Raw genomic sequence first — 16,614 nt, forward strand, 5'->3', positions numbered from 1 at the left:
TGGCACTCGTAGAGCAGACCTGTCTCGTCCATGAAATCTCCGCCGGGTAGGCGCCGTCCTGGGGTGCCCTGTGGCGAGGTGCTTGGGCCCGGTTCCCCCAGAGTGGAGGTGGGAATGGCCGGAGGAACACTAGATGGCCTTGGGGTGGAATGCCTTCTGCAGCCTGGCGATGCAGACTCCTCAAAGTCGCGCTCTCATCCGTAGAGAACAGACCCAGTGGATTGACGGGCGAGAATCGGAGCTCCTCAGCACCAGATGTAGGATCATCCACCGAGTCCAGCCCCCCGCCCCCACCTTCTGGCCTCTGGTCTTACCTGGGGCCGTGCTGCTGGCTGAGCTGCAAAACACAAATGAGGTTATTAGAGGAGAAGGGGGTGCTAGGGTTGTTAATTCCTGGATTCTTTTACTTCAATCTGGTTCAGTAAAATTACTGAGTCGAATACCTCTTGTGCTTTGAACAAAGCAGTCTTTATTACCGGCCAGTAAGACCTATCAGACAGAAGATATACTCTCTGGATAGAGCGTACACACTCCCTACGGATAGGTGAAGTTACATCGTAAAGCGTTAACAGTTATACAGTTTTGAAATCAGATAACAAAATACAAATGGATTGACAGTCTAACTCAGCCACTCATTAGTCAATCTATATGAGATGTTCTTCTTGAAAGCTCAAGTATTGCCTCCAAATGTTTCAATCTAATGGTGTGACTATTTACTGAGACCTTGCAATTCTGCAGATGTATGTCATGTTACAATTATATATTATTGGCAGGATTAGTGACTTGAAACCTTGAGACAGACTGTTAGCTATGCTGATGTTGCACTATTTGCAATCTGACATTCTCCCAGCTATTCTTCCATGGCTTATACATTTTCATATATCCCGTTTACTTTACTGTCCTTAATTCCATATATTCCGTTCAGATATCCACATCCCCCCTTTTATCATTCTATGATAACATTTAGGATCATTCTATGAGTATTGCATTGTTGAGTAGTTCTCTAGTTTGTTGGATCATAACCCGGGAACCCTTGACCACAAGAGGGTCTGCTAACCTTGTCATTGCTTTACAGCAGAGGTTAAGGCAACCAACAATCAAACAGCAGGTAATTATTATGATGAGAACAATTGCCCCATGTATTAGATAGGATCTCCAAGATCCACCCAGAAACCAATCAAACCTGCTAAGTTCCTTTGCTGGTGTGGATAACTTCTTCACCTCCCTCCTTATGTGATCGGCAAGGTGGGCTATGTTTTCTGAACTATCAGGAATGTAAGTGCAACATTCAGATCCTATCAGGGCACACGTTCCCCCTTTCTCAGCTAACAGGTAATCGAGGGCCATTCGGTTTTGTAATGCTACGGTCCTTATCGCTACCATTTCAGCTGTGATGCCCTCCAGAGCCTCAGCAGTGCGGTTAGCTACCTGTTCCAATATCGTTTCTTTGAATCCATCTAACAGTCTCAGTTAGGGTCAGGGGAACGGTGCGCAAAGGAATTCCCCCTTTAGAATGTATAGGGATATGTGAACACACCCAGCATCTAGTGAAGTGCCCTTTTTCCGCATAAACGTAAGACATATACAAAAAGGTGTTTACATGGAGCTCTCGCCTTTGTCTTCCTTCCCGTGCACCAAAACTGTCATATATCAACACTATTATGCAGACAGTAGCATACAGACACAGTCTCATCTTATAAATAGTCCAATTATTTAGCTGATAAAAAGAGTTCACATTTCCCTTCAGGTCTCCGTCAGTGTATTTGGCTGTCTGACAGGTAAGAGTTCAAACTGATCCTCCTTCAACTGCCTTGTTCAGCTATAGGGAGGAGGAGATCTGGAACAGAAACAGGAATTAGACTAACCAGCAAAATTTGTTTAAATGGTGATGAGCTTGCAGTGGTGCAGGTGAACCCAGTCACTTTTCCCCTCAACCTTGGCTGCAGTGGGGGTAGTGAGTGACACCTAAAAAGGCCCCTCCTATTGTGGCTCTAATCCCTTCCGAATCCATACTTCCCTGGTGCCACGAGGGACAATTCGGGTAAAACTGGGAGGTCGAGGTGAGCATCTTGAACCTGGTTGTGAACTAGTCGCAGAGCCTGAGTCAGAGAAAGAACATAGGTGGTCATCAGTCTAGCTGAGATCTCATATCTAGGAACAATTTCCCTCATTAACACCTTAACAACAGTCTGAGTCTTATTGTCCAGGTTAGGGTAGGCTTCAATCCATCTGCTAAACACATCTACTATTACTAACACATATCTGTAACACTGAACTTTTTGCAACTCAATGTAGTCCAACTGAAATGTCTCAAAGGGACCTTCGGGTAGGGGCGTTTTACCCCAATCACAGGGGACTCCCTTCCCTGGATTATGTTGCTGGCCAACCAGGCAACGACTACTGATGTTCTGGGTGAGCGCCTGGAGTTTAGGGTGCCACCAAGTAGCCAAAAGTGTGTCACTCGTGGTCCTTGCTCCACAATGAGTAGCAAAATGCAGACATTCTATAACCCATGAGGCCAACTCGTCAGACATGCAAGTCTGTTCCGCGGGAGTGGTCCAGAGTTTAGAAACATTGTCATAAGTACATGCATAATATTTCCACAACAGTTTATCTTTTTCAGGAGCGTCCCCCTGTGCTTTTATAACATCTTGGATGGTTGGCATTGGTTTTTCCGAGGCTAACTTATCCTTCGCAGGATTTTTAGTCTGACTCATAATTTTGGGCACTACCATCTGTTGGTCACGAGAGGCCTGTTTGGCCTCTTGGTACAATGGCAATGCGTTTGGGGAACATGAGGGCTTGCAACAAATCAGATACTAGCTGTTTGAGATATCTCATTCCCCTGTGAGGTTAGGAATCCCCTATTTTTCCATAATTGTCCGAAATCATGCGCCACCCCAAAGGCATACCTAGAGTCGGTATAGATATTGACTTTGAGATCTTTGGCCAAGATACAGGCTTGGGTGAGGGAGAATTGTTGAGCAGAATTCCAAGACCTGATTCTCCTGGTTTACTATGGCGTATCCTGAGATTCGTGTATCTTCTGGATTAATAGAAGTACTTCCGTCAACATACATAAACAATCATGACTGGGTTCTTCCTCATCTTGGGGTGGCTCAGTAAGAATACAGTCTGGATCTTCCATCAACTAAATCTTCCCTGACTGATGTGGCCTCTTAAATTAAAGATAAGCAATCATGACTGGGTTCTTCCTCATCTTGGGGTGGCTCAGTAAGAAAACAGGCCGGATTAATTGCAGTACAGTGCCGAAAAGTCAGTTTAGGATTGCCTGTGATTTCAGTGGGTTCTGTCGGATAGTGGGCCAGTCCACATTGCCCTGCACTGGGATCTCAATTAATGGGAGTATAACCCACTTGGAAGGGGTCCTCTGCCCACACATGAGGATCCACATAATCAGGTATGTCCGAGCCAGTATGATGCTGTAGAGTTGTTAATACTTTCTCGGGGTCCCCATTAAATTGGACTGTTCGGCCATGTTTTACAATTTGCACATCCCGGCTGGTAGGGTCAGCCTCATCTATGGCCTTGCGTACCATAACTCCCAAATCTTTAGCATGGTGAGGGGCTAATACTTCACGAGCAATATGCGGTGCCATTGTTAGGGGCTGTTTCCACAGATTCTTATCCACTTCCACAAAATCTGCCTCTCTTTCCAGTCCAGTCACTCTAGCCCTTAATAGAATTCCCTTCACTTCCCCTTCGTGATCCTGATAAAAGTTCTGCAGGTCCTGATTCTTTCCACTGGGATCGTATGCTAGGGTCACGTGATAGGGTACCTGCGGCAGGTCCAGAGACCACCACTGAGGGGTTCTAGTGGTATAATACTGCCGCTTAAGGGTTTCCTGTTTTACAATAATCCCATTATCTCCACACTCCAAATGCAACTGGAATTTGCAAAGGAGGTCTCTAGCCATCAAGTTACAGTCCAGATTGGTAGTGATGACAAATCGATGTTCTACCAATTCTTCTTGGTAACCCACTTTAACTAGTTCTGACACCGGGAATGTCGAGATTTGTCCCAGGAATCCTGAAAGTTCCTGTGTTTCAGTAGAAGCAGGGAGTTTAAGCTTTGATTGTACAGAAGACATGAAGGCTCCCGTATCTATCAAAAAGGGTTGCCACTCATTCAGAATGGGTTCGTCGTCCGGGGAGGATCCCTGCACAATCAAGCTGCGTAGTCAATCGGGGGACAATTGACCAAAGGGGTTGTTCTGGGAGAAGTTAGTGCAAGATCCTCCTCTCCCCCCTTGCCCCCCTCCTCTTCCTCCTCTTCCTTTTCCATGCTGACGGTAGGGGCAATTTTTATTCCAATGTCCTTCCTGCCCACAATTAAAACAGTCAATTCCTCTTACCTAGTCCCGGCCTCTTCCCATACCATGCCGGGGACAATAGGGAGGTTTATTAGCAGGGCTCGGGCCATTTGGTTGTTTAGTATAACCGTATCCTTGCTTATCCATCCAATCCTGTATGCCACACTACGGTTCTATTGATCCTTCCTCCCGAGATGGCTCTTCCTTTCTAGTCACGTATTCAGTCTTGACCCGGGTTGGGGGCGCACCTCCCCCCTCCCCTTTCTTTTTCTGCCAATAATATCTAACTGCCCTTTCCATCTGTCCGGATAGCGTGAGCAATCAAATAGTTGTTTGAAGATCACAGACATCTATAGAGAGGTGGTCTGCAGCTTGTTGTGCATCAGAGTTTGGCATTGGTCTGACAGGGAATTGGTGTCGGGACTTTGGGATCTTGGAAATCATTTCTAGGCCGGAGGATGTTTCAGAGCTGTCTGACTGCTTGACAGTTCTGCGTCTCGATCGGCGGGGGTGTTTGCTATGTCTTTCACAACTTGGACTGGTAGGTTGACTAGAAGATTTACGGGACTGTTTGTGATGTTGAGATATAGTTCTGCCCTTTCGAGTGTGAGATCTGGTCCTTTCGGCTATATTGCCTGTGAACTGGGGATCCGAATCGCTATCAGAGGATGAGGAGTCAGTTTGGGTTTGTTGCTTTGGTGATATGTGGTTGTTCCTAACTCTTTTTACCGGAGTGTTAGGTGGAGGGTGTTGGGAAGAGGACTGGAGCAAGAGGCCAGGGGGTGCGGGAGGCGCCGTTGGGCGCTGAGTCAGTGGCCACTCATCAATTTCATCATCAGCCTCGGTTAACACAAAGCCAGCCATTTTAACTTGTAGTTGATCAATACCTTTCTCAGAGGTCCCAGAGGATCTCTTAGCAAGTTTCTCGTGCGCACATTCATTCTTTTTTTTTTTAAAGACGTCTACAGTTTTAACATGTGTTCCCTCTGTCAATGCAAGTCCTAATTTAATAGCATTTGTTTGCCAACTCGATAGAAGTGATGCATCTTTTAATTTCTGACAATAATGTCGCCAGGTTGCAATTAAATTTTTTTATCCCCTTTTCCTCGTCCCCTTCTCCAAATTAATCCCTGTGCTTTTTTTTTACCTCTACGCTTCTAGTGTGACCTAGAGGCCACTGGTCATCCCCTAATAATTTGTTCAGGGCTCCTGATAATTTTCTAAAGTCTTCAGCTCTTTCAGGGAATTCCTCACATAGCTTTTGTAGCGGACTATCCGCATCCGTGGTTTTATCTAACTGATTACCCATTTTCACACTGCCCCTCGTATTACTGTGTTGCTACGCGTTCGTGTCGTCATGCAATTTAAACAAACTTAAAAATAGACACAGACTTTACAGAACTAACACGGACTTTAACTAACTCCAAATAACCAAACTTTACTAATGCTAACACTTACCCGCGTCGCCGCACGGTTCGCATCGCCGCGCGATTTCAATACTAAACTACCACGTCGCCTCGCAGTTCACGTCGCCGCGCAATCCGTGTTGCCTCGCAGTTCACGTCGCCGCGCAATCCGTGTCGACCCGTGGCTCGCGTCGCCGCGCGAGTTAAGATACTTTAACTTTAAAAGGTAAACAAGGACTTCTAACACTTACCTGCGTCGCCGCGCGATTTACAAAATAGACAAAGACTTCTAACACTTACCCGCGTCGCCACGCGGTTCGCGTCGCCGCGCGATTTCAATACTTAAAACTTTACTTAAAACTCTAAACACTTTAAGACTTACAGACTTACTGCCATTAGCACTGACTTTCGCGATTCGCGTTGCTGCGCCTCTGCGTCACTACGCGTCGGCGTCACTGCGCGTTTACGTCACCGCGCGTCTACGTCACTGCGCGTTCGCTTCACTGCGCGTTTACGTCACTGCGTGTTCGCTTCGGCCCTACCTTCCGAGTTGCTACGGGGGTTTTTTTTTAAATTCAATCAGAGCCTAGACGGGCCAAGTGATATACAAGGTCGACGTCGTACCTGAGTTGAACACCTATCTTCTATTTAAATCCCCATTTTATTCCCTGTGAGCCTAATTTTCTAATTTTGATTTCTTATGAGCCTCAATTAATTTCTTTCAGTCTCCAAATTTCCCTATCCTTTCGCGTTACTGCGCAGTTTAAATTCAATCAGTCAATGAAAGCCCTAATTTAATGGAGTTTTTCTGCCAATTGGACAGGAGTGATTTTATATTTTTCATAATTTAAAATCTCAGAACATTTTTTTTCTTTCAGCACCTATTTAGTACGTTACTTTTTTTTTAACTAGAGAGAAGTCTGGCACGTAGGCTGTGGACTGCTTTTCATTATCTCAATTGTTCCAGCCTCAAGGTCGTGTTATTTAATATAATTTTTTTTAAATCCTTTTGAATCCATCTCAGTTGTTTTGCTGTGCCTTCTCTGAATGTTTGCTTTCAACAAGTTTTTCTTTTTTTTTAACCACCGGGACCATGTAATTTTTTCTTTTTTAACAAATCTATCCTTTGGGCATTTCCTGGCTCCGCAACTTATCATCCGAATATACGTAATTCAATAAGGTTCACACTCTTAAACTTCCCACATACAGGACAACACTACGAAGGGTTAAAACAAACTTTCATTCTGTTTGAGATAAAACAAACCACAACTCCCTGGCTTTTTTTTTTACAGTAAAAGTCACAGAAGCATTTCTCATTTAAACAGACATTCACAAGAGTCTCTTTTCTTTCCTATTAATTTTTTTTGGATCCATGATTGATCATCTATCCCTATCTAGCTCTAACTATCTTTCCAAGTCGCCGCTTGGTTTGCGTCATCGCGCAATTTCCCTATCTCTATCCCTATTCTAAGTTTGAAAGGTATTCACCAGATTGTCCTGGATCTCGTTCAGACACTACCTGAGAACCAGCGAGTGGCTAAACTTTCCTCAGACTTTTGAAACCGGGGGAAACTGGAGCAGTATTGAAATCATACTCACTCCAGTGGCTATTTTCCCCTCGTCTCGTCCAAGGCTAGTCTGGCTCTTAATTCGCAAGTTTTCGGCAGTCGTCCGTTGAGATCCCACTTCTGACACCAAATGTTAATTCCTGGATTCTTTTACTTCAATCTGGTTCAGTAAAATTACTGAGTCGAATACCTCTTGTGCTTTGAACAAAGCAGTCTTTATTACCGGCCAGTAAGACCTATCAGACAGAAGATATACTCTCTGGATAGAGCGTACACACTCCCTACGGATAGGTGAAGTTACATCGTAAAGCGTTAACAGTTATACAGTTTTGAAATCAGATAACAAAATACAAATGGATTGACAGTCTAACTCAGCCACTCATTAGTCAATCTATATGAGATGTTCTTCTTGAAAGCTCAAGTATTGCCTCCAAATGTTTCAATCTAATGGTGTGACTATTTACTGAGACCTTGCAATTCTGCAGATGTATTTCATGTTACAATTATATATTATTGGCAGGATTAGTGACTTGAAACCTTGAGACAGACTGTTAGCTATGCTGATGTTGCACTATTTGCAATCTGACATTCTCCCAGCTATTCTTCCATGGCTTATACATTTTCATATATCCCGTTTACTTTACTGTCCTTAATTCCATATATTCCGTTCAGATATCCACAGGGTCACAAGGTGAGTCCAGCGCTACACACAGCATATGCACGACAAAAGCACCACTGCTATCAACATCATCACAGACATCACATTTCCTGGCCATCAACATATTCTGCATTGCAATGATTCTCATGAGGTCAGCATTATTTATAGGACACTTTTAGAAATCATATATTATTATTCAGAAATGAGTGGGTGTGGCATCTATTGACTGTACATCACGCAATGGTGCATACTTTACTCACGTGGCATCACTTCAGGGTCTGCAGCTGCCTGCCTGGCCATCCGGGGGTTGCTCCCCATGAGTGCGAGCACCCGCTCCTCGATGTCAGTGAGGTCGCTGATGGCTGGTGGCCCCCCACCCGTTCGCCTCTGCTCGGACCTATTCGTTAATAGCTTCTTCTGTAAAAGGTAACAGGACAACATGGCATGAGATAATTGTGTGATATCATTGCTGGGTACTGTCACAGAGATACAACACATAATAATCATGATTACATCTGTCGGTTATGATAATTATCATTCTTTACCTAAAAACGTGCACCGTGACCACAGGCTTTGAGTACAACATTCCCGGTAAAAGTGAAGGACCTCACATCTGATGATAGTCACTCATGACTCTTACAAATCAAATGATATAAATACATAAGTACATGTAAATAAATGTAATACTTACTCTTGCGGATCCGACAAGATCGTTCCATCGCTTGCGGCATTGGTTGCCCTCATGCACCTTGTTGGTCGCCGAAGAGGCCACCTCTGCTATCTTGGCCCATGTCCTCTGGTAGATCTTTGGGGTAGGCTTCCCAAGCTCTCCCTGTGTCAAATCACCCCAGCGTGACTCGATCTCCTGCATGAGGAAGGCATTAGCCTCATCCGAGAACCTCCTCGCTCTTTTGCGTCCTCCATGTGCTCCTCTCCCAGCGTCAATTTCCACAGCATGCTGTTTTGCCTCCTCCACTCCCTCCATTATGGGCACCAAATTCGGGAAAATATCTGGGTGGCAACAGCTAAGTTTTTTGGCACAATTTGCTATAAACCTCGAAACTCTCCCTCCTTCCTCCCAAAGCAGCCACACCACGCCCACACATGCCTTCACTCCCTCTCAGCTCCCTCTCTCTCCGTCTCCTCTTATGCACGTGTAATGATGACCCTTGACCTCCTGAATCGCGGGAATCGAGCGTTGCCATGCCGTTGCTAAGGTCAGTGACACCTTACAGCAGAAGGTCAGAGAGATTTAACGCTAATGCCCATTTCAGATTGCTTGCTGTAACGCCCAATTTTTAAAATGGAGACTAGAGGCTTTGAAAATGGGCGACAAGTCGGTGATCTGAAAATCCATTTTTACCGCCCAAGCCGAAAATAATGCCCATTTTTGGGCGATCTGCAGAAAAGTGTAAAATCTAGCCCATGAACTTAAAAGATTCTCCAGATCTCTTTTACTCGTATCCATCCATTGTGAATAATTCTTACTAAATTTATTTCACCCTAGCCTTCAATTGTTTTTTTTAAAAACTTAAATTTTAATCATTTTTTTCTTAACCATACTTTCAATCCCTCTAACAGGTACTGGAGTGTTTAACTTTCTTCTGATTGGTTCATTAATGAGATATTTTCTCGATGGAGTATGTGCCAATGCATTAAAGCTTGTCTTACTTCCTGAGCCACATTAACCATTTCACGTCTTGCTGTTGTCAAGTAACTGAGCATGTCTGAGACCCGTTCTTCAGTGCAAATTCACCAAGCATTTCCGCATGCTAATTGCTTCAAATACTACAAATCGCGTCTGCACACTTACACTGGATTCTCAATGCTATCTGATACAAGCCATCTTGGGCTTTCAGGTATTCCTATCAAAAGATTTTCTGGAGATCTTTGCTCATCTTCCACTGCATGTTGCTGATGTCTTGGGTAGTGCCCAGGCTATCAACGCAGTTTCCTTAAAAGGTACAGAGGCAAGGACACAAATGTCTCCAAGAGAAAGCTATCGGTTTACTATTCTTAACTACACTTTCCTGACTTTCACTAGAATGTTAGAAAAATTCCTATTTGGTGGTGTACTTTCCCTGATTCCATCGTGCATCTTAAGTGAGACATCCCATTAATTATTATTCATATCTCATGAGCTCTGGAGTAACCTTACTGTCGAATACAATATTAAAGATAGAAAACATAGATCAAACGTTCCCACTTGGTCCAAGTTATTAACACTAATTTTGTTACATTCTTTGTAATGAGCTATATTATTTCACAAATCCAAACAACAGTATTGTTGCACTGACAGGTTTTGTCAATGTTCAATTTTATTTCCCCACAAACTTTTCTCTTTATAAACAGTAATTATCCCCTTAAACTTCAGTTAGATTTTCCTTTCTTGAGTGTTTGAATTGTAGCTCTACTTAAGAGCCCAAGGAGTTAATTTGTCAAATTATAATTTTCCTTCTGGCACATGGGGGAAATATTCACTTAAAATTATGAAATTAAATTAATAATGTCCAATATCTTTAAAATTTCATTCAGCATTTCAAAAGTGGTTCCTTGATAAATTAAGAAAACACCTGTCAGGGTTAACTTCTTTCTAGGTTTATAAGAAGGTGGAGCAAAACATTGTCAGACATCATTATGTCACTTCACATAATTTCTTTAAAGAAAAATACCTTTCCCGATATAAACTTTTTTCTCCCAAGTCTTTATTCCTTCAAAACTTCCCCTCTTGATTTTACACATCAATTTCAATTTCAAAAACAAGTGATAGTTTACATAGTTTCTTAACATTAGAGACAAGTGCTCATAATTAATTTACAAGGCTACTTCCATATTTGGGGCCAGACATTCCCTAAAGCCCTCAACGCCCAATTGCTTGCTGAGAAGCACCGCTAACGTTCGGCGAAAAAAGCTAGCGAGAATTTCCATTTTAAAAGGTAAAAGTAAGTAAAACTAATCGCCCGGTGAGAAAATGGGCGTTGCACACTCATTCTCGGCGGTTTACTCGGCAGGTAAATGCAAAGTTACCGGAATGCACGGTAATTAGTAAAATTTAGTCTGAGGCTGCAGTTGGGCCTAGGGAGAGGTGAAAACTTACAAAAACATTTTCATAAAAAAATAAACACATACAAAGCATTCCCAAGACAGTTTTAATCCTAATTGCCACGTTACAATTAAAAAAAAATAATTAAAGAACGTTTAACTTGCTTTTCTTTGCAGGGTCCCCCCATACCACCCTCGTCTCTCGGCGATCTGGACGTCGGCTGTTGAGGCCAAACTTACACCCTGACGGTTGTTCTCGGCATTGCACGTGGGCGATAACATTCAAAAACTTATGTGGAAATGCTCGCCGGGCGAAAACCCACTGTAATGCTGAGAAAATCGGCAACAATGAAGCTGAAAGTCTGGCCCCTAATGTCGACTCCCCACATCGAACACTTCTGTCTCTCATCAGAGAAAACAGCATTTTAGATTGTTTTTGGGTTTTGTTGGGTCAAACGATCAATCCTTGTACGGTTCACCTCGTGAGAGGGAGCATTAGTATTAACTGTCCGATAATGTCTCTTAAGTACACCAAGATGCTGAAATGGGACCTTTGGAAGGAAGTTCCTTTGGAGGGCATCCAAAAACAGGTTAAGGCTAAGAAATGGAAGCTAGATAAAACAATAAGTTTGATTGCATATGTAGCAATGATCTGCGTGGAGTGAGATAGTGCTGTCATCCTCGACCAGGAGGATAGAATGCTTGAACAACAAAATTAGATTGACCTTCTGCAGGGTCAAGTTGCCTCCGCTACTGTGCCATGCAACAGCAGTGTGTGAATGCAGTTCAGTGGGCTCAGGTGGGTGTTAAAAAAACAAGCCTGAAGGCTTTGTGTCTTAATGCAAGGAGTATCCGCAATAAGGTGGATGAATTAACTGTGCAAATAGATGTTAACAAATATGATATGATTGGGATTACGGAGACGTGGCTCCAGGAAGATCAGGGCTGGGAACTCAACATCCAGGGGTATTCAACATTCAGGAAGGATAGAATAAAAGGAAAAGGAGGTGGGGTAGCATTGCTGGTTAAAGAGGAGATTAATGCAATAGTTAGGAAAGACATTAGCTTGGATGATGTGGAATCTATATGGGTAGAGCTGCAGAACACCAAAGGGCAAAAAACGTTAGTGGGAGTTGTGTATAGACCTCCAAACAGTAGTAGTGATGTTGGGGAGGGCATCAAACAGGAAATTAGGGGTGCATGCAATAAAGGTGCAGCAGTTATAATGGATTACTTTAATATGCACATAGATTGGGCTAGCCAAACTGGAAGCAATACGGTGGAGGAGGATTTCCTGGAGTGCATAAGGGATGGTTTTCTAGACCAATATGTCGAGGAACCAACTCGTGGGGAGGCCATCTTAGACTGGGTGTTGTGTAATGAGAGAGGATTAATTAGCAATCTCATTGTGCGAGGCCCCTTGGGGAAGAGTGACCATAATATGGTGGAATTCTGCATTAGGATGGAGAATGAAACAGTTAATTCAGAGACCATGGTCCAGAACTTACAGAAGGCTAACTTTGAAGGTATGAGGCGTGAATTGGCTAGGATAGATTGGCGAATGATACTTAAGGGGTTGACTGTGGATGGGCAATGGCAGACATTTAGAGACTGCATGGATGAATTACAACAATTGTACATTCCTGTCTGGCTTAAAAATAAAAAAGGGAAGGTGGCTCAACCGTGGCTATCAAGGGAAATCAGGGATAGTATTAAAGCCAAGGAAGTGGCATACAAATTGGCCAGAAATAGCAGTGAACCCGGGGACTGGGAGAAATTTAGAACTCAGCAGAGGAGGACAAAGGGTTTGATTAGGGCAGGGAAAATGGAGTACGAGAAGAAGCTTGCAGGGAACATTAAGGCGGATTGCAAAAGCTTCTATAGGTATGTAAAGAGAAAAAGGTTAGTAAAGACAAACGTAGGTCCCCTGCAGTCAGAATCAGGGGAAGTCATAATGGGGAACAAAGAAATGGCAGACCAATTGAACAAGTACTTTGGTTCGGTATTCACTAAGGAGGACACAAACAACCTTCCGGATCTAAAAGGGGTCAGAGGGTCTAGTAAGGAGGAGGAACTGAGGGAAATCTTTATTAGTCGGGAAATTGTGTTGGGGAAATTGATGGGATTGAAGGCCAATAAATCCCCAGGGCCTGATGGACTGCATCCCAGAATACTTAAGGAGGTGGCCTTGGAAATAGCGGATGCATTGACAGTCATTTTCCAACATTCCATTGACTCTGGATCATTGCCTATCGAGTGGAGGGTAGCCAATGTAACCCCACTTTTTAAAAAAAGGAGGGAGAGAGAAAACAGGGAATTATAGACCGGTCAGCCTGACCTCAGTAGTGGGTAAAATGATGGAATCAATTATTAAGGATGTCATAGCAGCGCATTTGGAAAATGGTGACATGATAGGTACAAGTCAGCATGGATTTGTGAAAGGGAAATCGTGCTTGACAAATCTTCTGGAATTTTTTGAGGATGTTTCCAGTAAAGTGGACAAAGGAAAACCAGTTGATGTGGTATATTTGGACTTTCAGAAGGCTTTCGACAAGGTCTCACACAAGAGATTAATGTGCAAAGTTAAAGCACATGGGATTGGGGGTAGTGTGCCGACGTGGATTGAGAACTGGTTGTCAGACAGGAAGCAAAGAGTAGGAGTAAATGGGTACTTTTCAGAATGGCAGGCAGTGACTAGTGGGGTACCGCAAGGTTCTGTGCTGGGGCCCCAGCTGTTTACATTGCACATTAATGATTTAGACGAGGGGATTAAATGTAGTATCTCCAAATTTGCAGATGACACTAAGTTGGGTGGCAGTGTGAGCTGCGAGGAGGATGCTATGAGGCTGCAGAGTGACTTGGATAGGTTAGGTGAGTGGCCAAATGCATGGCAGATGAAGTATAATGTGGATAAATGTGAGGTTATCCACTTTGGTAGTAAAAAGAGAGAGACAGACTATTATCTGAATGGTGACAGATTAGGAAAAGGGAAGGTGCAACGAGACCTGGGTGTCATGGTACATCAGTCATTGAAGGTTGGCATGCAGGTACAGCAGACGGTTAAGAAAGCAAATGGCATGTTGGCCTTCATAGCGAGGGGATTTGAGTACAGGGGCAGGGAGGTGTTGCTACAGTTGTACAGGGCCTTGGTGAGGCCACACCTGGAGTATTGTGTACAGTTTTGGTCTCCTAACTTGAGGAAGGACATTCTTGCTATTGAGGGAGTGCAGCGAAGATTCACCAGACTGATTCCCGGGATTGTGGGACTGACCTATCAAGAAAGACTGGATCAACTGGGCTTATATTCACTGGAGTTCAGAAGAATGAGAGGGGACCTCATAGAAACGTTTAAAATTCTGACGGGTTTAGACAGGTTAGATGCAGGAAGAATGTTCCCAATGTTGGGGAAGTCCAGAACCAGGGGTCACAGTCTAAGGATAAGGGGTAAGCCATTTAGGACCGAGATGAGGAGAAACTTCTTCACCCAGAGAGTGGTGAACCTGTGGAATTCTCTACCACAGAAAGTAGTTGAGGCCAATTCACTAAATATATTCAAAAGGGAGTTGGATGAAGTCCTTACTACTCGGGGGATCAAGGGGTATGGCGAGAAAAGAGGAAGGGGGTACTGAAGTTTCATGTTCAGCCATGAACTCATTGAATGGCGGTGCAGGCTAGAAGGGCTGAGTGGCCTGCTCCTGCACCTATTTTCTATGTTTCAACGCTGCAGAATCTTAAAGAAGCCGGTTAGAAACTGACTTGAGAAACAGGATAAGCATAAAGAGCAGGAGCAAGAGTGGGAAGGTCCAAGAACTCAGCAAAGGAAGAAAAAAAACAGGGAACCAGAAAATAAATTGCTGAGAAAACTAATAAAAAAGAGAAAATAAAACTGACACACAAGCTTCAGCTTTTGTGCCGAGGAGAAAAATAAGCTTTGTTGAGTGAAAGGTTTGTGTGAATGTCTTTAAAAGAAAGTGTCTGTTATGTTTGATTAAGCTCCACCCACTTTTCTGTGCAAAAGCTAGCTGGTTAACCTTTCTGTCCATGACCTGGGAAGTTTTACGCAAGTGTGGATAAATTGAATGTTAAAATGTACATTGTGTACCTAGAATTGAATTACATTTTAAGTTAGAAACACAGGTGTGGATTTATTTTGATTGAGTTATGAAGCTATGAAATGCACAAAAGACGGTTTGTTTTACAAGAGATAAACTTCAGCCTTGAAGTTACAGTTGAGATGGTGTCTGCTTTAAAAAAAATGAATTTGAACACTTTAATTGGATTACAGTAAAAAATTGCTATTGTCTTATATAGTTTAAGTTAAAAATGTGTGGTCTCATTTTAAAATCAATTCGAGATAAAGAAAGGAGAAGGGAATGATCTTGTCCCTTTCAGTGCAATACCTTTTTGGAAAAAAAAGCCTGCATGAATTTCTCGAAGCTACAAGCTAAGGGAAGCTCCACCTTTTTCCTTTTATGTAGAATGTGTATGATGTTTGTTAAATACAAAAACTAATGATTCTCCAGTTATATTTGGTATTTTTTTTTACAGTCAATTGGAAAGACATCTGAAGGAAGAAGAATATGAAAAGTGATGTAACATACTGTGCTATTTTGTTTTACCTGCTCTATTGTGTTTAGTTAAGATATTGGTCTGAATTTGATTGGAATTATTGAGATTAATTAATTTATGAAAACTCGACTTTCATTGTGAAATTTTGGTTATTTCAAAGTGTGAATATCCCTAGTACCGGACATAAGACTTTCACATTAAAAAAAAAATGAAGACATGCTGGGCTCGAAATTCGGCAGGTTTGCACCCGTTTTTCCACCATGACGGAATAGAAAAAGTAATTTTTGGGGTGTTAAACGAGGTGCACAAACAACTTTGCACATAATTCATTACTAAGTTTGGTTTTGCAAAATTATAATAAGAAAATGATGCATGCTGCAGACCCTTATCTTACTAATTAATATTGTGACCTTGACCACCCTAGCTGTAACAAAGCTGTCTCAACAGTTAAAAAAATGGTTAACATAATATTGGCTCAATCTATCATAATGCTTTGCTGAAAAATGGTTAGCTAAGTTTACACGCATTTTAGTTAATTTTATATAACAAAAGCATTATTAAAACACTATCACAACATGCAGGTAAGTTTTATCTTACACCAAAGAGCAGCGAGAATGTGAAACTCGCTACCACAGGGAAGCGAATAGCATAGATGCATACAAGGGAAGGCTAGACAAGCATATGAGAGAGAAGGGAATAGAGGGTTATGCTGATATTTAAATGAGAAAAGACGGGAGGCGGCTCGAGTGGAGCATAAATGCTAGCAAGGACTGGTTGGGCCAAATGGACTGTTTCTGTGCTGTATATCCTATGTAATGTAATCCATATATACGTCAAATCATTGATGTCTATTTGTAAACCTTCACTTAAAAGTTGTTTCTGTTTAAATGGGATTTGACTCCCTTTATTGCCATCATTCCAAAACGAATTTACTTGGAAATGTCCACTATAGGGACGACCTTAACCCCACCTGCCTAGCGAAGAGGATGGTTAAAACCATCCACCGATATTTAACACTGATCCCATCATCTTGAAAC

This window comes from Pristiophorus japonicus, chromosome 1 (genome assembly GCF_044704955.1).
Source record: "Pristiophorus japonicus isolate sPriJap1 chromosome 1, sPriJap1.hap1, whole genome shotgun sequence".
Lineage (NCBI taxonomy): Eukaryota > Metazoa > Chordata > Chondrichthyes > Pristiophoridae > Pristiophorus > Pristiophorus japonicus.